The sequence below is a fragment of the Herpailurus yagouaroundi genome, unplaced genomic scaffold, assembly GCF_014898765.1.
Source record: "Herpailurus yagouaroundi ecotype Mexico unplaced genomic scaffold, PumYag 184, whole genome shotgun sequence".
Classification (NCBI taxonomy): domain Eukaryota; kingdom Metazoa; phylum Chordata; class Mammalia; order Carnivora; family Felidae; genus Herpailurus; species Herpailurus yagouaroundi.
This window is the reverse complement of record NW_024412415.1, coordinates 13,424,697-13,447,391: the sequence shown is the minus strand read 5'-3', so window position 1 is coordinate 13,447,391 and position 22,695 is coordinate 13,424,697. Positions and strand designations below refer to the sequence as shown.

Genomic DNA, 22,695 nt, shown 5'->3' with positions numbered 1-22,695 from the left:
AAGGATAAGGATAAGGATAAGGATAAGGATAAGGATAAGGATAAGGACAGGGACAAGGACAAGGATAAGGATAATAATGAGGAGGGAGAGGAGGAGCAGTAGTATTAGCAGCAGCAGTAACACTTATTGGGTGTTTTCTATATCTCCAGTACTGTTCTAAGTGCTTTAAATAAGTTTACTCATTTAATCCCTACAATAATTCCTTATGGTAGGTAAGAATTATTTTTCTCATTATACAAAATGTGGAAACTAAAAACCAGCTAGATTTTTAAACTTGCCCCAAATCTCATAGCTTTAAGTAGCAGAGATGGGATTTAAATCCAAGTGGCCGGGCTCCATGGGTGATAGTCTTTAACCATTATGTACATTGCTCATACATGTCTGCTGGTGGTTATTTATTTACTTTATCCATTTTCACAACCATTCCCTCTTGCCAATCATTGACTCCTCCATTGTTGATTTCTAAACCTGATGAAGTATCAGAATCACCTAGAGAGCATCTTTAAAATAGACATCATAGTTCTCTCTTCAAGATACTCTGGTCCATACTACATCAAGCAATTTCAAAAAGAACAACAGGTTAATCTGGAGGTAAAGGTCCCAGGACCCATGTTTGGCAGCCACTGATTTAGAGCCCTTCTCTCTTAGCCTTATATATCAAAGGCACTGGATCACAGAAGCCATGAAAGAAAGGACACAAAGCATAGCCAGACATACTGGCTAAATCACACCTTATCCCAGAAGTCTTTATATCCTTTTCTCACACTATGAACTCCTTAAAGACAAGAACATAGCATTACTCAGATCTGGACCTTCCATGGGCGAGACTAGGGCTTGATTCATAGTAGATGCTCAGTTAGTACTTACTGTCTAGATTCCTTGGTGAATCTTCTTGAAAAAAAGGCAATCAAACAACGATTTTCCAAAAAAAAACACTAAGAAGGGTTTTCTGACCACTGATCACCTACTGCTCTAATGACAAAAGAATCATGAATTTTCCCACAACATTGTAAATGGGAGATGGTAAGAGGGTTTATTCATTATCTTGACACAAAGGAAGGAATAAGAGCAAGAACAAATGGGAGCAGAAGAGGAAACCATGTTTAAATCATGCCTGGTCGGACAAACTACACATCAATATAGAGATCTATATTCATTTTACCGCATTCATTAACTCAAGTGATTGTAGCTGTTTTTAATTCTTTCAAGGCTGGCTCCATAGGACCCTCAAATGAATCTACCCACTCATCTTCCCCTCCACTGCTGCCTAATTGGCCCACCACAGGCTAATGGGCAAACATTCCTCAGCAACTATTTATCTTTTTGAAGTCTTTTCCTAGAGATCCCTTTAAGAATAGCGGTAGGTTTTCCCTTGAAGCTATTTTTCCACTCTTATTTGTTTTTTGTTTTTTGTTTTTCAAGCATTTTAGAGAGGCTTCTTTGCTGTTTGTTTCTGAAGCAAATCAGGAACACTAATTTGTTCTTTGTGGATTTTTGGAAGCTACCCCAGTGGGAGCAGCTTGCTGTGACCAGGATTTCTGCCTGCGGATGGATGGTGGGGAGGGGGGCCGCAGGAAGGCTGCGGAGACAGAAAAGAATGCTACTGTGAGGTGAACACAATAATGCTATAGAGCTAAGAAACATAACTTCTGATTTCGAGAAGATGCAACCAGTGATAACATGTAGCCAAGACTACCTGAGAGTTACACATTTACCTCTGTACAACTGTGTACAAAGTAGCAATTACTGGCTGAGGTGGAAACACCTGTTTTCCACAGACATGGGAGTGTAATGCAGATGTGATGTTGCAGGCAGAGAAAAGTCTTCATGGGCTCTGCCGCTGGAAGGAAGCTGACAGCTCATTTGAGGGTGATAGGGAAAGCTTTCTGGATGAGAAGTCGGTGGAAAAGTTCTCAACTCACTCAGAACATGCACATTTTGATCGCGGCTCTGCCATTAACTGGCATTGTAGCCCTGTGCAAATTACTTCATCTCCCTGCCAGAGTTCCCCCACTGTAGAATCAACAGATCCAAGTGTTGGCCAACAGTTCCCTTCACATTATAATATGTTGCTTCCAGATTAACAAAGAGACATACACATTTGTATCTGTAAGGTAAAAAGTCAAAGTCTTTTGACCTTTAAGTTGACTTTCAGGGAAAACAAACTATATGCAAAAATTAATGTATTCTTTAGGCATTTATGTTTTAAAACAGCCCTCAAAACATATAACCACAGATCAGTATTACACACATTTAACCCAGTCATCTATTACAAAATTTCAGTATAGTGATGTTGAGAACAACTGATGATGAATCGCAGGCCCTATAAAGACACTGACTTACCAGATGAAAATGCAACGCAGCATCTATGTATGACAAAAGAAAATGGGATAATTTTTAGAAGTGTATTGAAAGGTAATAGAAGATAAATGTTTTCAAAACGTAAAATCATTTATCTTATTATCCTGACACAACTACTACTTTTATTTATGCATATTATCTCTACACATATAGATATTTATAGTCACAGTAATAGTATACATAGCATTTTATATTTCACTATTTTCACAAAATTGTCTCATAAACTTAACTTGATGTTTCTACATAATTATCATTTGAATGGCTTCATAATACTAAACTGTGTTGATGTACCATAATCTATTAAATCATTATTTTGCTCAACTTCTATTTTGTCCCTAACTTCTTGCTATTAATATCAATTGCAATATTTTTTTTTTCTGTTTAGCTTGTTTGGGTTCCGTTCAAATGCTTCCATAAAAGAAGAATACCTCAGGCAATGGATATGAATATGTCTGTGGCTTTTGCTACAAATGGTCATATTACCAAAGGGATTATCAAGTGATAATGCCACCAGCAAGGAATGCACACTTCATTTTTACCAGGACTTCATCATCTTTGATGATGATCATTTTTATGATGTAATATTTTATGCATTTTGAAACTGGCAGATGTATGTAACTATGTATCTATGTAACTATGTAACTATGTATCATGTTGTATGTAGTTACATACAACATGTAACTATGAAGTATATGACAAAGAGTCCTCAGTAAATGTTTTCACCCTTCTCATAAAAACTCTGTGGACTTAAACTGGAGATACATCTGTTCATTAATTCATTCTGATTCACTCATTCATTCATTCAAAAACCTTTTACTGTGCACAACTATGAATGATAACATGTGAGACACTGGCTATCTGAAGTTATACCTTCCTTTGATAGTACAGTTTCTCAAAGAAAGAAATCCATTGAGCACATCTGTGGTCATTTCCTTAAATACATCATGTTCCAGGAGGCATATGGATACAGATGTGAAGACCAAAAGCAGGTCATTATTTTTGCATAATAGCATACTTTCAGAAAAATATACTAGACCTCTCTCATTATCAGAACTAATTTTTAATCCATGCCATGAATTAGGAAACTGCTTCTAAAGGTATGGCCCAGATTATTTTCAGAGGCAGAAAGTTTTATAAATGAATTGGTAAGAAATGTAATCAGCTAAATCTTCATTTTGATGATCTCCTCCCACTTTCATGGCTTTCTTCTTCTCTGTGCTTGCTACGCTGTCCAAATAATTGCTTAATAAATTGTGATTTTTATGACTCTTTCTCCTTAATCCCCAAGGCTGTAAATATATTCTTTTGGTTCAAATTCTTTCACCTAAAAAATTCCACCAAGGCCCATAATCCAACAAATTTAACTATTCTCCATTATTAAGCCTCCCTCAAACCAACTAGCATCATTAACTGAGTGCTTAAAATATGGCATGCAATATACTAAATGATACACATATTATTTTATGTAATTGTTACAGAATCTGCTTTATACCCCAGTCATTCAAGAAATTATATAATTTGGCCAAGTTCTTCCATCCGCCAAACTACCCCCTCCAGTAGCTGATATTGCCAAATTTCTGGTGAGCCTAAATGATTTCTATGTCATTAAACCAACCCTTCTGATATGATTCATAATGAATAATCCAAAAGAAAAGACCCAAGGAGCACCTGGGTGGCTCAGTCGGTTAAGCATCCGACTTCAGCTCAGGTCATGATCTCGTGGTCCGTGGGTTCAAGCCCCGCATCGGGCTCTGGGCCGACAGCTCAGAGCCTGGAGCCTGTTTCAGATTCTGTGTCTCCCTCTCTCTGACCCTCCCCTGTTCATGCTCTGTCTCACTCTGTCTCAAAAATAAATAAACGTTAAAAAAAAATTAAAAAAAAAAAAAGAAAAGACCCAAATCAGGGACACAGGAAAGATTAATGTGTCTTCTCCATTTACTCCATCTCTCCCCCTTTGACTTGAAAGCATTATTACTCTTTCTTAGATAAATTAGTGCCTATGAATTTCATAAATAAGCTTGTACAACAGACCTATTCAGACATATGGTAGAGATTTCTGCAATGCACGCCATTCATCCTTAATGGTTTTTATTTCAAAATTCTCTTTGTAGAGTGCAGTGTTAGTTCATTTTACTTCATGAAACACTTGTGTAAGTATTGTTCTCTACAAACAAAGCAGCATAATGGAGAAACAAATTATTTAGAAGTAAATTAAAAGGATTGAACATTCTAAAATGCAAATCACACAAGTTTTCCACTAAACAGATAAGACAAGGCGAAAGATGATTTCTCTTGTTTCTACAAAGACTACCTTGAGTACAGCTTACATATTGCCTCCTCATATCCTCGCCCCCTTCCCCCTCTCCCCTTAAGCACACTCAGAAAACCATGTAGCTCTAGTAAAAGAAGAAACCATTAAGGCATCATATTGTTCTGACAATTTTTTTCAAAACAATCAGGATGAGGATGATGATGATAATGATGATGATTTTAGACATAGAGCACATGAGCAGGGGAGAGAGGCAGAGGGACAGAGAGAATCTTAAGAGAAAGAAAGTTAAGTGCTGGACTCAATCCCACGACCTTGGGATCATGACCCAAGCTGAAATCAAGAGTCTGACATTCATCCAACTGAGCCACCCAGGTGCTCCAAGAATTATTTTGTTGAGCACAGAAACCAAGAAACTTTAAGGAAACATTCTAAGTTAACTTTAGGAAAGATCTTTTTATACTTATAAATGTGTAGGATATATTCTCATGATGCTTATAGGGCACTTAAAAAAACTGCCATGCTTTTTAAACTCAGTCTGAAAATGTCAGCACAAGTAAAATGGCGAAATATGGGCAATTGTATTCTAATGCCAGGTTTAAACATTTAATGACTCAATCCCAGAAATTCTGAGCTGGTGGGAATAGTATACAACTATTTTTCTTTATTTTAACCACTCGCTAGAATCAAGTAGTGAACAATAGTTAACACTGACTGAGATGCTAGGAATTAGGTTAAAAGTGGCACTTTGAATTTAATCCAGGCATATTTTATGCTTTTTAGTAAGCATTTTACTTCTAATAGATACCTGAATTTTATAAAATATAATATCCCAACCAGAGAAGGATTGCCAATTCTCCTATACACAAGTATCACTTAAATTTGGTTAGTTGGTTATACTTTGTTTCCCAGTCCTTTATTAGTCTTAAAACTACATTTTCAGAGATGTAGTCAGTCTTCCCAACAATCCAATAAATTAAGTACATCACATATTCACACAGTGAGGAAGCAGAGGAGCTGGATTAAACATTGGGTCCTTTGATCCACTCCATTGGTCTTTCCCTTATTCTACGGCAATGCAAGTACATAGGTAATCTTTTGTTGCTCCTTCCTTGAGGAATCTTGCTTCCAAGTTTCCTGAAGACTTGATCTGCTTTAGGAGGCATGGTGATGAATAGTGTGGTCTCTGAAGTTGGCCTCCATTCCATCCCAACCAGCTGAAAGTTGGACTTACTATTTGAAACTCAATGACTCAGTTTTCTCATCTATCGAACAGTATTAATATGAAATTTCATAATGAGCATAAAATGAGGTAATGTATGTAACTACCTAACCTAACAGAGTAAAAGGCACATGGCATGCATTTTTTTCAACTATTTTTATTAGATATCTCAACTTATACACACACAAATACTCTGGAATAAAATCTATACTTTCTTTCCGTGGAGGCATGAAAGAAAAGAGATCTACTTCAGTTTAAAAAGTTTTTATGGGGACACCTGGGTGGTTCAGTCTGTTAAGCATCCAATTCTTGATTTTGGTTCAGGTCATGATCTCACAATTCCTGAGACAGAGACCCACAACAGGCTCTTCTTAACAGCACAGAGTCTGCTTGGGATTCTCTCTTAGCTCCTCCCCTCACCCTCCCCTGGTCATGCTTGTGCTCTCTCTAAATAAACAAATAAACTAACGAAAAAGTTCAGCATGGATCAAGTTGGGGAAAATACATCTTTAGCTCTTTTGCAATTAGGTTTGTACACTGAAGTGACATCATTTTCTTGAAGTCATTGCTAAAATGTCACACTACACACACACACACACACACACACACACACACACACACTTAGATATTTAAATGCTCGTTCATATTGCAAGTAAAACAAGAATGCTGGTATGCTCTGCCATTTTAGGTGAGGCACAGATACATGCATTCTTCCTCAGGTACAGATTGTCAGTGGGTCAAGCTTTGCCTTGTTTACCTTGAAACCCAATCTGCCCACCAAGATTGTTCAGCAAACAGCTTGCTGAAAAGGTATTAATTCACAGGAATAGTGGAGCTTTTCAGGTGGTGTAATTCATGGTTGGTAATGAAAGCAGCTGAAACAATCTGTTTTCATAAATTTCTTCACTACCTTAATATAAACCTCTTCATTAGTCAATAGGCCCACTGAACTATCCTAACAGCTTTGCTACCTCAAATATTTTTGTGGAAAGGTTAGAAATAAAGAGACAGAAACAAACAAACAAACAATTGGACTTGCTGATGGAAACTTTCAATGGCCTTAAAGGCCAATTACCTACCGCAGATGCTTAGGTACATAGGCACAACCAGTAAGGGGAAAACATATAAGAGGCTAGGGTTCCTCTCTTCCACCTCTTCCTCTTGCCTATTTAAAGTCTTCAGAGGGATGCTTTTAGAGACAGTCCCTTCCAAGGAAGGGACTTCACACTAAGTAAAATTTTGTCACTTAGAGGTTTCAGAGAGGCACAAAACATACTGACATATAGCTGCCCTTCTCTCCTGTCACATATGTATTTCTTATCGTTTGCTGCTAAAATTTTATAAAAATATTAGAGCCAATGAATTGGAATTAAAATCTGGGGCTCTAGATTCAGAAAAATGAAAGGTTCAGTATTGGCCCTCTTGCTTATTAACTTATTAACTATTTTCACCCTCCCCTAAACGTAAGAAAAACAAAATTACCTCATCAAACTGTGAGTGAGAATCCAGGTCCCTGCTTTGTACACCTGCAGAGTTAAAAGTTAACCCTACTATGAACCAACACAGGAGCTCTTCTAAGCAGAGGGGGTTTCAGAGATGAAAGAGATAAGACTCAAGGTGCTGGTATTCCCACTTGTTTCACCATCTTAATTCACTATCTAGAGGGAACAACATGATCTTAGCCACAACGGGATCCATAATTTTCAAAAAAAAAAAAAAAAAAAAAAGAAGAAGAATATCATAGAGGTTAAGAGACAAATCCAAACAAATGGGTTCATACTGGGTCTGGAAATAGATCCACTCGGATTTGTGTATTTGGAGGAAGGGAAAATAGAAAAGGAAAGGGGCTGAAGGCACTACCTTTGGATTAGACTTGGAAAAGACTAGTGTAATCAAGACCCTTAAGGAAGGAGGCCATCCAGAGCAACATATGATTCCCTATACATTTCTGTACACATATGAGTAGCAAGAGGAACAAACAAAGGAATCAGGAGTTGGCTTGGGCCATAGTTCCAAAGTAACTGCTGCTGTTGAGGACTCAGCAGGAGGATGTAGGAGGTAGGAGGAGATTTACTCATCTTATTCTGAGATGTGAAAAGAACATGTAGTTTCTTTATTTCTCTCATACAATTCTTTAAATTGCCCACTTGGACTTACTAATTCACAACATTTTAATTTTTTTCTAGCTTGAGTAGTCTCCTTAAATTTAAATACTGGGTCTATTCAAAGTTAACTCAGGAGGGCAATTTATATAGTCATTTTCTGGAGGATATAGTCTTTTCATCATAAATATTTACTCAGTCTTTCATAGCTTCAACATCTCCCTTTCTTCCCTGAGATAATTCCTAGATTGACTATGGTTTTATGACAATGAATAGAAGGAGCTTCAATCCATGCCAGTTAACTTCAGATGCTTTCAGCTTGCTGAAACAGGGTGGAAGGACTAGTCTGCTCCCTATGTGGATACTCCGAAGCAAATTCAAAATATTTAACAATGAGTATGTATGTCATAGCATGAACCAATCAAAACAGATGCACGTCCAATAAAAACTATCAGAGGAGACATTGACTATGGTTACTGACACATGATATAGCCATGCCATTGTAGACCTGCTAAATATAAGCCCTATGAGTGACTACTGAAATTTGAATGTCCCACCTAGTCTTTTTTTTTATTTTTTTTTCAATGTTTATTTATTTTTGAGAGACAGAGAGAGACAGAGCATGAGTAGGGAAGGGGCAGAGAGAGAGAGGGAGACACAGTATTCAAAGCAGGCCCCAGGCTCTGAGTTGTCAGCACAGAGCCCAACGTGGGGCTCGAACCCACAAACTGTGAGATCATGACCTGGACCGAAGTGGGACACCCAACTGACTGAGCCACCCAGGTGCCCCAGTGTCCCACCTAGTCTTTTGGAAGAAACTGCAGGTACCCCCCATTGGTGTCCATAGGCACAACCATTTCTCCCAGTTAAAGGTCAGGATCTTAAAAACCCACCACTTCATTCCCTAACTCCACAACCGTTTTTCCTGCCAAAATTCCTGAGGGCCAAAGGAGCAGGTTTTCCATATTCTCTGCTCTCATCTTGAGTTTGTTCTACCCCTTGCAACACACTAAAACTCTCTGATCTATTCTACCATTCTTGTTTCTTGATTTGTTGGGAGTTAATGTGTTTGATTTCCCAAGAGCTAATGGGTTTAGAAAATCCTTTTTCCTCAACAATACCTGATTTTCAAGAACATTATTGTTCTAAAGCAAAGAAGTCAAGAAGGTAAGCTTTGAAATGTAAAGCTGATCAGTGAATTCTCTGTTTAATGTAGTACCAGCTCTGTCCTTTTGCAAGGCAATGGCTTCTTGACTCCATTAGGCAATGATTTAAATATATCCAAGAACTGTTTCTTACAAGTGTGAATTAAATATTGATAATGAAAAATCATAATCTATTTTGAAAAATTAGAAAAAAATAGGATATATAAATAATAATACTTAGAACACTGTAACATATATTAAGCACTATATTAATTAAAGGCAGCATGGAAATTCAGATATTTATATCAAAGGATAAAATCAGTACATTTTTTACAAACTGCCCAAAACATCCAAAGAAATAGAAACTGGTAGTGTGGGAAGGACCCTTTAGTGAGTCGCGGATCATCAAACAGGATTTTAGGCTATGCTGGGATCTTTTTCCTACTGATTGTTATTATTGTTGGAATTAAATCAGAAGCCATGAATAAACCATTGAGACCCATCTCAATTAATTCCCCAATTCCACCCCTTACTTTCAATCCCTAGCCTAAGTCTTCATCACAAAAAGACACTATTGCAAGCTTAACCTCTAAGGCAAATATAACAAAGCAAAGGAAGACAGAATGGCAGTCTGTATAACACCTGCAATCTAATCGAAAAATAAAATCTGAGGCACCATCCTAAAAGTCCTGATTTCCTACTCTATTCCAAAAAATTAAAGAGACCAAATTTACTGCCTGCTAAAACTTAAAAGGGTCAGCACACGAAGAACCAGTTAAGTTTGGCTCTCTAAACATCTAGAATGTAACTTCCCACACAGAACACAACTTTATATCATCATGGTCCACCATGACGGAATCTTCTGTGATGGAGAGTAAAATCTCACAGGTTTAGGCCAAGAACAATTGTTCTCAGAAATACCAAAGTGATATTAAAGAATTCACTGAAGAAGCTATGAATCACTGTCTACATCCAACCATCAGAGGTATGTAAATCCAAACTACAGAAAGGTGGAGGAGGTTCAGATTCCCCATCTGAATGCATAGATGAACAAACATTTCCTGAATCCTTAAGTGTGTTTTTTTTTTTTAACTGAACAGTGCTAAGATCTACTAGTATATCCTATCCTATTCAAGACACCATTTTCCAACGTTTAGAATCTGGCATTTTTCCCAGTTACTAAAAATTCTAATGAAAAGAAGCAGTCACACAAACCCAACCCGACAAGCTTAAGATCTTTTGTTGGTTGTCTTCTATAATTGATATTACGTGTATATTTAGAATAAATGGACGCTGTAGCTTTGTGTCAGTCACTCATTCTAACATGTTTCACATTCTCTTGAATTGTGTGCAACTTTAGAAATTTCCAGTCATCTTACTTTTAAATACCTCAGCTTACAATATAAAAGGACACAGAGCTTATTTAAATGAAGACATTATACATAGCTCTGCCTGCACTCTTTCAAAATACTCAGTCAATTAACATAAGCTACCTTCCAGAGGATTTGCTTTAAGTCAGGTGGAAAGGAATATTATTTCAGAACTAAGGAAAAAGAATATGAAATGCAGAGCAAACCAAACATCTGAAAAAGCATAAAGACTGTTCAATTTCCCATATTTTAGAGGTGGTGATGTGGTCTTTTTTCCCCCTTTAAAACGTTTTGCCAAATATTGCATTCTGGGCACAAAAAAAGACCTCGAGGAGGTCTCTGAAGGGATATTATGTCCAAAATGTTGCAGCCCCTTCTATCAGATGCTTGGGAAGTCTCTCTGCAGCCTCCAAAATATTGCAAGCTCAATTACCCTTGGGGTGCAGTGAGCGAGCAGCACCATTAATCATTCCCAGGGCACTAAAAATGCCCTGAGAACGGTCCTGAGTCCTACGGCATTAAGGGTGTCCAAGAACTGAGTTGGTCTCTGACAGCTGGGCCATGCTGCCACCTGGAGGTCAGTAGAAAACACAACTCCTCTGATGCCAGTCTTTTCCCTCCAGTTCTCGAGAGAAGCTATTGTAAGGCTTGTGGGCTATGGTGAATATTCTCTCCTTCTTGAACTCTTAACCTTGTTCTTCCTCCTCTCAAAAACGTTGGGACTTTCCTTCATTGTTCAGTTGCTTGTGGAACAAGCAATGCCAACAGCAGTGGGTGAAGGCCAGCAGTCCAATAGTTTTTGCTTTCCATGCTTTCTTCATCCACATCCTCAAGGATCCTGGAGCCCCATCTTTGAATGCACCTTTTCTCTTGTTCACCCATCCATCAACATAAACATTAGGTGTCTCATGTTCTGTTCTAGAGACAACACATCATACCCATTCTCAAAGTGCTCCTCTGGGTGAAGAGGGATAAAAGAAAATAGTCAGTCATGGCCCAGTCATGATAAGTGCTGATAACTCATGATAAGTCATGATAAGTCATGATAAGTCATGATAAGTGATGTGGTGAGAACAGTGGAAGGAATACCTAAATCAGTCAGAGATGTTAGGAAAGTATCCAGTGGGAAGGGCTCTTCACAGGCATCATAGAAGGAACAAGGGTGTTCTTTTGAAATCTGATGAGCCTGTGGTCAAATCATATCTACAAATACAAATCAAGCAACTTTTCCAACTTTTATTTTCTTCACCTGGAAATTTTTTCATAACAACACTTATTTTACAATGGTATTATAAACGGTATTTCAGAGGAGATAGAAATTATATGTGTCAAAGAGCTAGTAGAGTATATTAGCTCAACACAGGTATGTTGTTTTTATTTATTTTTTATTTTTTTTTAATGTTTAATGTTTATTTTTAGAGAGAGAGACAGACAGACAGACAATGGGGGAGGGGCAGAGAGAGAGGGAGACACAGAATCTGAAGCAGGCTCTGGGCTCTGAGTTGTCAGCACAGAGCCCCACACGGGGCTTAAACTCACAAGAGGTGAGATCGTGACCTGAGCCAAAGTTGGACCTTAACGAACTGAGCCACACAGGCACCCCAACACCAGGTAGTTGTTTTTGTTTCGATTATAATATCTCTGGCAGAGCAAGGTGGACTCATCCAGGCAGAGAAGGGGGGAAGAGAGGGACAATGCACACTAAGTCTGACAGTGAGAGAATAGTGGGTTTAGGGATCTTCAAGAGCATGTTATCACTGGAAACACTTCAATTTCACTCTCCTTTTCATGTTTCTCTATGACTGTCTCTCCTCCTTTATCTTGTTCCTTGTTGTTGTTTTTTCCACATTGTCCCTACTCAACTTTGAAAGGAAAGCAAGAATGTTGTTTGTTTCCAGAATATTAAACAAGTGTTTAAGTTTTCAGCTAATTCGTGATCACAACATTTGTTTGGAGGAGAAACAGGCACCTGGAAAAACTTTTTTCATCAAATTTCCTTTAACTCAGTAGAGAACTTGGTGGGTAGGTACTGACATTCTGATAAAATGCCAGCACTGCTTTTGTCCCTACAGAATGCACTAGTAAGTTTGAGTGAGCTGTAGTGACACCTCCTGGTAAGAGAAAGGGAACGTCACTGGATAGAAAATTTGCCTTGCCTTTACAATTCTATGATCAAAAGCAATACACGAAAACATCTTTTTTATATGAAGTGGTTTCCTGCCTAAAAAAAAAAAAAAAAAAAGTTTTGCAAAGACGGACACACACGCATATATACACATACTCAGGTATGACTGACTTCCATTTTAAAAACCAGCTAAATCCAAAGAAGGAATTTTTTGGTTTTTTTCACGACATCAAATAACTAATTTTAATTCTTAAAAAATCTTTCATCCACTTATTTTAGCATTGTATATATAGAATCTAACATTCCCTAAAGCTAAGAAGTAAGATGCTATGGAAGTTGCTTTATGTAGTATTTTTAACTGGGTTCTTTGTGAAATGTTAATCTGATACTTCCTCTTGAATGCCTCAACTATCAATGGTCTGAAACATCACCTCAAGCCCACCATATATCCCTACCCCAGCACTGCAGTTTCCACTTAGGCCATCCCTGGCCTGAAACATCTTCAGGTCTAGAGTCCCCCAGTCCACCTATCACTTCCCTCTCCACTCCCAAGCAATCTATTTCTTTCAAAATGTACTTGTGTTCTGATAAGTATATTTAAGGCCCTGTATATTAAGAGCCAAAATGATAAGTATTAATAACTTAACCTTTTGTATCTCCTTAGTGACATATGGAACTTGCAAATATAAAGTTAGCCTTTCTAGAAATGCAATCCCTTGATTATAACAGAGTCTCAGCCAGCCAGCCAGCCAGCCAGCCATCCATCCATCCATCCATCCAATATTTATTCATTTGCCTAGTACTACATGTCAGACCCTCTGCTAGATATTAGGGGAAACAAATGTAACCATCAAAGACATTATCTTTGTTTCAGAGAATTTAAATTCTTGTGGTCAAATAGAGGGGGAAAAGATTAACAAACAAAAAGCTCAAATTGTGATAAGGTCTATTAAGGAAACATAAGGTATAAAGAGTGAAAAGAGACTAGAAGTAAGTGTCCTGTCCTTTAGATAAGTAGAAGGCAGGGAAGGGCTCTCAGGGGAGGCAGCAGAAGCTGAGACCTATAGGACAAAAAGCTACTACGGGGACAATCATAGGAGGGTGTTGCAGGCAGAGGGAACAGCATGGGCAAAGGCCCTGTGACAGAATGGACTTGATGTTTTTATGGAAATAGCGAGGAAACAGAAAGTAGCAAGAGTTAAAGTTGATGTATGTGATCATAAGGTTTAATTCAAAGCCCAATGAGAAGTCCCTGGATGGTTTTAAAGAAGAAAAGATAAAATCTAATTTAGGTCTTGACAATAGGTAATAATAGTACTTACTTTCTGCCAGACACTCACTTAATCCTCATACCAACCTTACAGGATAGGTATTAGTAATTTTATCAATAGGAAAAAGGAAGTAAAGAGAAGTGAAGTAATTTGCCCCCAGTCTCACAGCTAGTAAGTAGCAGTAATGGGATTCATAATCAGGCCACCCACCCATGGAGTCCATGCTTCAAACAGTATGCAATATAGCCTCTCATGTCATCATTTCTGCCAGAGCAAGAGTGGGAAGAACTTGTTGGAAGGTAAGGCAATGATCCAGGCTAGAAATTATGGTGCCTTACTCCAGAAGGATGGCAGTAAAGATGATAAAGATTAAATGGATTTATGATATATTTTAGTGGTAAATTCTATGGGTCTTGCAGGACTGAACATGGCAGGCAAGGGGAATGCCTAGTGGGGACCAATATGTCAACAACAGTAGAATCACATTGCAGAGATGGCTTTTGCTATTGTTTACTCAATGTGCATTTTCTATATTACCAGGATCTTCCCATGAAGAAGTTTTTTCTTTCAAGCTAATACATTCAAAATATTTGCTAAACAGAACACTTTTCATCTCAGTGTCCATTGGAACAACCTTTTAACATGGCTCACTAATTTTTCTGGTCTTTTCTATGAACACATACAAAATTTTATGAGGTACTATGTAAGTTTAGGATTTTTTTTTCTTTTACACTATATCATCTACTTTTACCTTGTCAACAATTATTTTCTGAAAAAAATAGTTTTAAATAATGTTTAACATTCTATTATAAATACAAGCTGTACGTTCTTATTCTATCTTTGGGCCGTTGTGTTGCTTCTAATTTTTCACTATTCCAAGTAACATACTTTACATTCATCTTTGACTGCAACCCTGATTATTTCCCAATGCTAAACAACTAAAACTGTAAGTTTTAGGTCTAATGGAATAGTTTTATTCCCTGACAAACTGCATTTACATGTTTCTACCTTGTATTGCACTACAATGTAACAGCTGAAATACCACCAGTGCTGTGTGAGAGAACCTGCAAGAAGGCAGATTATGTGGGAGCAGGTACTAGCAGGTGGATAAACGTGGCAGTGGGTGTCTGCAAAAATTATTTTTTGATTGTTTCACTTGCATCAGTGAATAGGAAGTAATGCCTTCATCTGAGAGTGAAGGTGTAGGCAGAGGTACTGAGTGTTTAAGGAGACAAGAGAAAGTATGACATACAGTGAATGAAGTAAGCTAATGCAGTAAGGGTATCTGATAACTTCAAGAACACATTTAACATTAATGCATATGTACCCATCCACAGAAGTCCTTATTCAATGTTTATTTGGGTAAGTGTATTTTCCTAATTAAAGGCCAAATTTCCTGATAAATCTTCATTAGCAAGAAATCCAGTTGCCTTGACCATACCCATACCATACTACACATGACTAGTACTTCTGTCAATAAAAAGTAACAGGCCCCAGAACAGAACTGGTATTCAACTACCAGTCAAAAGGGTTCAAAATGAGAAAAGTATTTATTTCCACTTGTAGCTTGAATCCGGCATTTAGTTTCTCTCTTTGTATATCTAGAATAGTTATTATATTAATACTATATTTGTATAGAATTCTTCAAATTTTTCTAAACATTTTTATTCTCACAATATTGCTGTAAAACACACACAACACACACATACACACACAGGCACCCTTACAAAAAAAAAGTCAAGTTCAAATCCAACTATGGGATTCCTTCAAACAGAAAGTGTATTTTAAATAAACCTTTAGGCAAAGATAGGCATTTTACCAATTTGGTATGCAAAGTGGGACATTTCAAGTTGAGTATAGCATGAAGAAAAATTAAAAGGTTAATACATAATAAACTTCTGTAATAAGCTATATCTTTGAAATTTATAGCACATATATCTTTGCTTCCTGACACCATGTATAAAATACATACTGAACCAAAATGTGCAGAATGAAGGAAGTATTTGCCTTTTCATTTTTTATTTGGTTGTTCTACCTTTAGGAAGATATTGACATGGAATAGAGAAAGGAAAGGCCAAATTCTGACCTAATACTATAGTATGAGAATTGCAGTTACCTTATTCTTCTCTCACTGCATTCTAGAGAAGAAACTTCAATGGCCATTAGAGAATAAAATAGGATTTCAGCTCAGGTCTTTAGAGGCAGCTATTCTTAAAAATTAATTCACTTGATAAATGTTCCAAGTTTCTTCCTCACTTTTTTTCTATGTGAACATTTATCCTATGTGCTTTGGATGGATGTTACCAAATTTCTGAGTTCAAATTCATAGTCCCAAGAGTTATGCATACCTGAACAAGTTGGTGAGGAATACTTAACTGGTCTCCAAATCTCTTAGGGATAATTTGAAGACAAATTCTCTATCCAAATGTTATTAATTACATATTTAGCACCTTAGGTAGCTTATTTCTGAGAGGCTTTAGAGATCAAAAGGGATATGAAAAAAAGGGAAGAGAATCAAAGCTAAAACATCAATTTGAATTGAGCTGCACAATGAGAATTTACACCAGTACTTTGTTGCAATGTAATCTATAAATAACCCTCTGAGGTTCACTTGCCAATTAGGAATCATCACATGGCATGCACCTTAGATGTCAGTAGCTAATTTGCATGTCATTGAAACATTAATTTGATGAAAATTTTAAAGCTTTATGCACTATTTATATCATAATTGGAAGCACAGTAATTGTACCAATACACAGATTCTCATCATATCCAACGTGCTTCTTAAAAGGCCAAGTTTAAATGATCAGTATTTATCATTGTCTGTTTGAAAGTTTGCTTTAGTTCAGGACAAAATACCCGTGTTTTAGACTTTAAATTATTTTTTAACATTAATCATAATTGAGATGTCTGGGGAAAAATGGTGTCTATGTGAGAGATAGAGAAGATGAAAATCATTTCATACCCAGAGGTATCTATAGTTAGATTTGGAAGTTTAATTCAGAGTTTGTGCCCTCAGCCATAAATATGTCACCTTGCGTCAATAATTTAGTTCTAATTTGTCTTCAAGTTTTTACTTTTTTTTTTTTTTTTCTCTCCCTGAGTTTTCCAACAGTCAAAAAGAATAGTTTTGTGGGTGGTCTCTTCTACAAGCTTAAAATGGCTGTTGATTCAAGTACAAAGGGAAACAACCAGTGGGCGCATACATTTAACTACTGTATTTAAGTACAGTACTTAGAAAAAATATTATATTTACATAGCCAGAAATTTCATAAGCTGACAGCCTGGTGGAGTGAGACTGCCATCAGAATTGCCACACCTGTCAATCAGGTCCAGCCAATGGCTGATTGGGTAGCAAGCAGAAAAGCCAATCAGAAGCAGAGGAAGAGGGGAAGAGAGAAAGAGAAATGTCTGAAAGTCTCCACTACCAAAGAATCACAAGGATTTTTCCAACACTTATTTTCATTCTCACATCCTCAGACTATTTGGAGTTTAGTATCCCCAGAGGGGAATTCTTTCTAATGAAAAGATTTGGTTACTTCGCTTTTTTTTTTTTTACTGGTTGCTACTATTAATAGTGTTTTTTTCCAGAAAGTGGAAGCTGAGCTTCATTAAAGATAAAGTCTGGGTTTTTAATTTAATGCAACAGATGTGCAAATATATGTTGACTCACTATTAGTTAATTCGTTATGTGTTTATGGCTTCTCTATCCTGCTAAAATATAAATATCTTTAGATCAGAAGCCATCCCTAAGTTTGCCTAATGCCCTCAACATTTGCAATATTAGATCTTAATAACTATTTGTGGATTTGATTGTATTTCTAAATACATATTCATATTAATTTTGATGCTGTCTCCCCCCACCCACAATAAAAAATAGACATTTTGACAAAATACATACATAAGTAGAGTAAGATAAAGTCACTGAGAAATATAACATACATACACCCACTTTCCAAAGAGTGTTAGATGATTGATAAATTAGACTCAGATTGGCTCTGAGCCTTCTAGTGGCCAAAGCAAAAGAGGAAATGTGATCAGTTAAGAAATTCACATTACTCCTGAGATTAAAAATAATAATTTATCATAAAAAGCTATGTATAAAAAGCATACACAATCATTAATTTGTATTGCTTTAGATCTTCATTTCATAAGTGTTTACATTATTACTCACGTTAATCTTTATTTTAAAGAAAATCTAAACAAATATCGGCTACTAAAAACAAAATCTAATTCAATACTTTTTTTCCATATTAGTTTATGGGAAGGAAAACTAAATTTAAGATTGAAATGCACTTATTTGAATCATTTAACCAATTTGTTTATGGTTGCATTTAGTTACGAAAATTGAGTGTCAAACTTCATCTTCCCTATTAAACATTTAATAAGTTCTAAACGTGTAGGAGGAAACTGAGTTTTTTAAATAAAATGTCTCCAAAATAAACACTGCCAATTATCATTTTTATATACATAGACCAGTTTTCTCTCTCCTTTCCAGCCTCCCATCCACACCCTATACCTGGCAAAAAAAAAAAAAAAAAAAAAAAAAGCATAAGAAAACACTGGGTAGTTTTCATTACTTAATATGAAGAAAAATTAATGGAATTAAAGTCACCATTCAAATGTAACAAAGCAAAGGCACTATGATGCTCTATTACTTTGCCTTATGATATGTGAAGATACTGCCTGAAATACTCAAATGTATATTATGTGCCACATAGCTTGGGCTTTTAAAGGTCAAAGAAGTATTCCCCAACGAAATTATTCATTGAAACATGCCCTTCACTTCCTGTGTTAGGTTCTGACTCTTTCCAGGTTTAATAAAAGTTGTTCTCTCTCTCTTCACTCTTCCCGCCGCTAATCCCTGCATGTTTTCAACAGGAAGTCCCTTACGGACAATGTTGAAGATATTTGCACATAAATTTATGACATAGAATAAAAATAACATAATATTCAGAGTCAACAGAGTATTACTTTAAAAGGAAATTGATTGTGAAGAAGAAAAGAGGATCAACATAAACTCAGCAAGAGTCTGAATGATAGTATATAGTACAAATAATTCTCTATTTGGGGGTCCTGAGAAATTTCAGCAAGTGGTTGTGGAGTAATGAATGTTTGTAATTCATTAGCTACTATTTTAAAATGCAAAGCACACCATGACATCAATGATGTTCTTTTTAATCTCAACAAACAGGCTATTACAATTAAAGCACTTGCAAAAAAGACAGTATATTTAAATATAGATTTTGATAAGATTACAATATTTTAATATCAATAATTTGATAACATTTCATAATTCTATAGAAAGAAGAAAACGTGTTATAAGATTGGTTCAAAAACATATGTATGCACCAACAACCTTCTACGAGTATTTAGTAACAGCTAGCATTTCTATCCTTGAAAACGTCTTTTCCTCAGTACCCTTTAGTAAGGTTTTAGTATATCTTTAAGAAAATAATCACTGTTTACTTAAAATACATACATTTTTTTCCCAAGTAGAGAAAATAATAGCATTTTAAAGTGCTTGATTTTCTTTTCTCACTTTCCATCTTCCCTCAGCTCCTAGACAACAAAACAATGGTTCTTTCTTCATGTGGAAGAGTAAACTCAATAAACACAAATGGCTAGGGGGCCTCACAGCAGTGAAATTATGGCTTCACAAGGACTTTTTTTTCTTTTCGAAGAAACACGTTTAAAAGGACCTTTTTCAACATACTTTAAAGTCATGCATATTTCAATGATATAATTAAATTGGCAACACTAAACATTGCTGACTGATAAATGAGGCCAAAATAATTAAGTTCTGCTTTTTGTACAATCAAGATTTAGTGCAGCAATCAATCTGGGTAAGAATTTGGAGTCCGGAGATTTCAGAAGATGAACAAGCAACTAGATAAAGCTGGTCATGTGGGAAGGTGATTAGATGAGTATACAGTTTATACATAGCTGTGGATACCTTCCATGTCTTAATCTTCATTAGAACCTGGCTGATTCATTGTTCATGTGGTCTCATAGTAAACTGGACATGGTTCGCAAGTAGACAAACAATAGAACAGCTTAAAAAGATAATCCTATGCACTCAATGAGCATTATTGATATTGAAAATGTAAAATATTAACAGACTGAAAATAAAAGTTCTTTTCAAAGCCAAACAAAAAACCTAGAGGCTCAAGTACTGCAATAGAAAAGATTAAGGAATATTAAGAGTGATGAGGAGCGAGGGAGAGAGAGAACACAATATACTTTCCACATGTGTATTTATGGAACTGGGTATGTTGGCTGCCTATTCAGGTTTCCATTTTTATTTATCTTCTACCTAACTCTCTCTTCCTTCCCTAGCATAAACGGCTTTCCATACCCTAAACAACATCCCCACTCTGCATGGTCTCGTCTGTGGAATCAGACCGTGGTCAGAGAGAGGTGTTCATATTATTTCTCCTGGGGGCGGCAACTCCAGGCTTCAGCAGACTGATGCACTTAGCACGTCCATCAGGCAAGTCAGAGTAAAATATAACCTGGGCAGCTGGGTGTGTTAGTAGCTCCTGGGATTTACAACCAGCTACAAATATAAATAAGTAAATATATATAGATAGAGATAGAGATATATAGATAGAGATATACACACATATACACATACATATATGTGTGTATATATGTATATATACATATGTATGTATATAATACATACACATGTATGTGTGTGTGTGTATACATATCTATATATCTATATATATAGATAGATATAGATCTATATCTTGTCAAGAGCTTACTGATTAGTACCTTAGTACCTATGGATCTTAGAGAAAGAAGAAACATCCTCCTCAGGAAAATGCATCCTCCTTTGTAGTGGGCCAAAGAATAGACATCATGAACAGGTGATATCGCTGTAATTTAGAAAAATGGAAAAACTCAAGAGTGTCCTACTCTCCAACAAAACGAACAAGCGCTAGCTGTGTTTTGGCATCTCCAACTACGGACAGCCGTCTCCCTTTGACTCCAGGTGCACATGTCTGCCTCCATGAACGTTAGCACGCGGCTAGGGTGGAAGAGAAACGAATGTGCACACTAGTGCTTGGCCGTTTGTAGAGTGGAAATTGCACTTTGTGTTTAAAAACGGACTCCCCACCCCCCTCCGCCGCCCCGGAACCATGCAATTCAACTAGCTGAAAGCGCAACCAGAATAAATACACATTCAAAACTAGAGGGGGAGGGGGCGAGAAAATAAACCCCACCCAGGAACCTTTAAGAGAAACAGGTGCTAGCAAGAGAAAGCAGCCAGTTGCCAATACTACTTCAAACTCCATCTTCCTTACTCTGAAAACAATCTCTACCGGGAAATACGCGCCCTGTTTCCGAGGGTTTAATTCACTGGGTTGTCTCTGAGAATCAGAGTCAGAGCTAAGTTTCACACTCAGGAGCGGTTTTCGCTGTCGAGTACTATTGCCCTCCCAGCCCAGAGAAGTCCGTCTGCAAACTGGGTAAGCCCTTTCTCCAAGCAGCCTTGACCTCACTCCTGCCACTCATCACTTTTATTTATGGCCCCGTGAGCAGCGGCTGTGTCGCTCAGCCGGGCCCCAAGAACAGTCACCGCGAACAATGAGCCAGGGAAGGGACCCACCCAGCGAACGCCTGCTCGCCGGCCGCGCGCAAGCCCGCTAGCGCGGGACGCTCCGGCTTCGGGGAGCCCGCTGCCCCCGTCCTTTCCCCTCCAGAACCCAAGAAAAACGAGAAGGTAGGTCTTCCCCTACACCTCGACTCCCGTAATCACTCAGTCAGCCTTGCTGCCAGCACCCCCCGGTTAAAGGTGCCGTGTCTAAAAAGAAAATCAGAAGAGGGGGCGGCGTGGCGGTCCCGCCGGCCGCCACCCGGATGTAACTAGCCCAGTTGGGGGGTCTGGCACGCACTTACGCCCGAGTCCGCGACTCACTGAAATCCCGAAGGATTTGGGGTGGGGGCAAGAGGTGGGGCCAGGAGCCATAAAGTGGCTTCCGCTCCCCCCCCCCCCCAACCCCCCGCCCCCCGCCCCGGCCTGGCAAGGCTCTGGGATCGGGCAAGACACAAAAGACGAGTAGTAGCAGTGCCACCAACTCCGCCGCCGCCTCCGTCTGCGCTGCGTAGGCGAACGCGGCGGCGGGGGCCTCGGGGCCGGGTCCCCGCGCCGGCCGGGGCGCGCCCGGAGGCTGGGAGCATCCCTGGACGCCACCGGAGCCTCCTGGTGCGCTTTGCGCGCAGCCCCCCAACGGGAGCTTTACGCTCCGCAGAGAAAGACGCCGAGGCGTGGAGGAGAAATGGAGAGAAAAGGCAAGACTTACTTGGCGGCCGAAGGCTCAGCCAGACTCCCGCTTCGGACTCGGCAGGTGTCTGGCACCGCGGGCCCAGGCGGAAGGCGCTGGCGCAGCTCCGAGCCGGGCTCCACTTGAGCGAGGACGGAAACTCCCCTCGCCACCCGGCCCCGCGCGGCGCTCCCCGCTGTCACGGCACCGAGCGACGCAGGCACGCTCCCCACTGCCGCCTCTGTCCTGGTGGGTCTGTCTGCCCTCGTCTCCGGGTTCGGCTGCTCCCCCACAGACCACACCCTGTCACCTCAGCGGCCCTCCACTCCTTCCTCTTTGACACTTCCACCGGTTACTCCTCTGTCTGCGTCCTCCCACCCCCTCAGCCCACGTGCTTCTGCCGCTCCCTCGGCTCTAAACTTCCCCTGCCTAAGCCCCGCACCCCCCCACCCCTGCTCTGAAAACCCGAGGTCTCCACGCACGGTGAAGGTCCTGGGGTAGCATAGCAGCCGGCGGACCTTTAGGTCATCGACCACATTCCCCCCCCCCCCCCCCCA

At 38.6% G+C, this 22,695-nt stretch overlaps 1 protein-coding gene across 1 annotated transcript in view; it reads right to left on the bottom strand.

Moving 5' to 3' along the window:
- SEMA6D (semaphorin 6D) overlaps nt 1-22,296 on the bottom strand; it is a 575,796-nt gene extending 553,500 nt beyond the window's left edge. The window contains exon 1 of the mRNA XM_040492593.1: nt 22,178-22,296. The gene's annotated coding sequence lies outside the window, so the exon portion shown is untranslated. The remainder of the gene's footprint in view (nt 1-22,177) is intronic.
- Between the last annotated feature and the right edge of the window lie 399 nt (nt 22,297-22,695).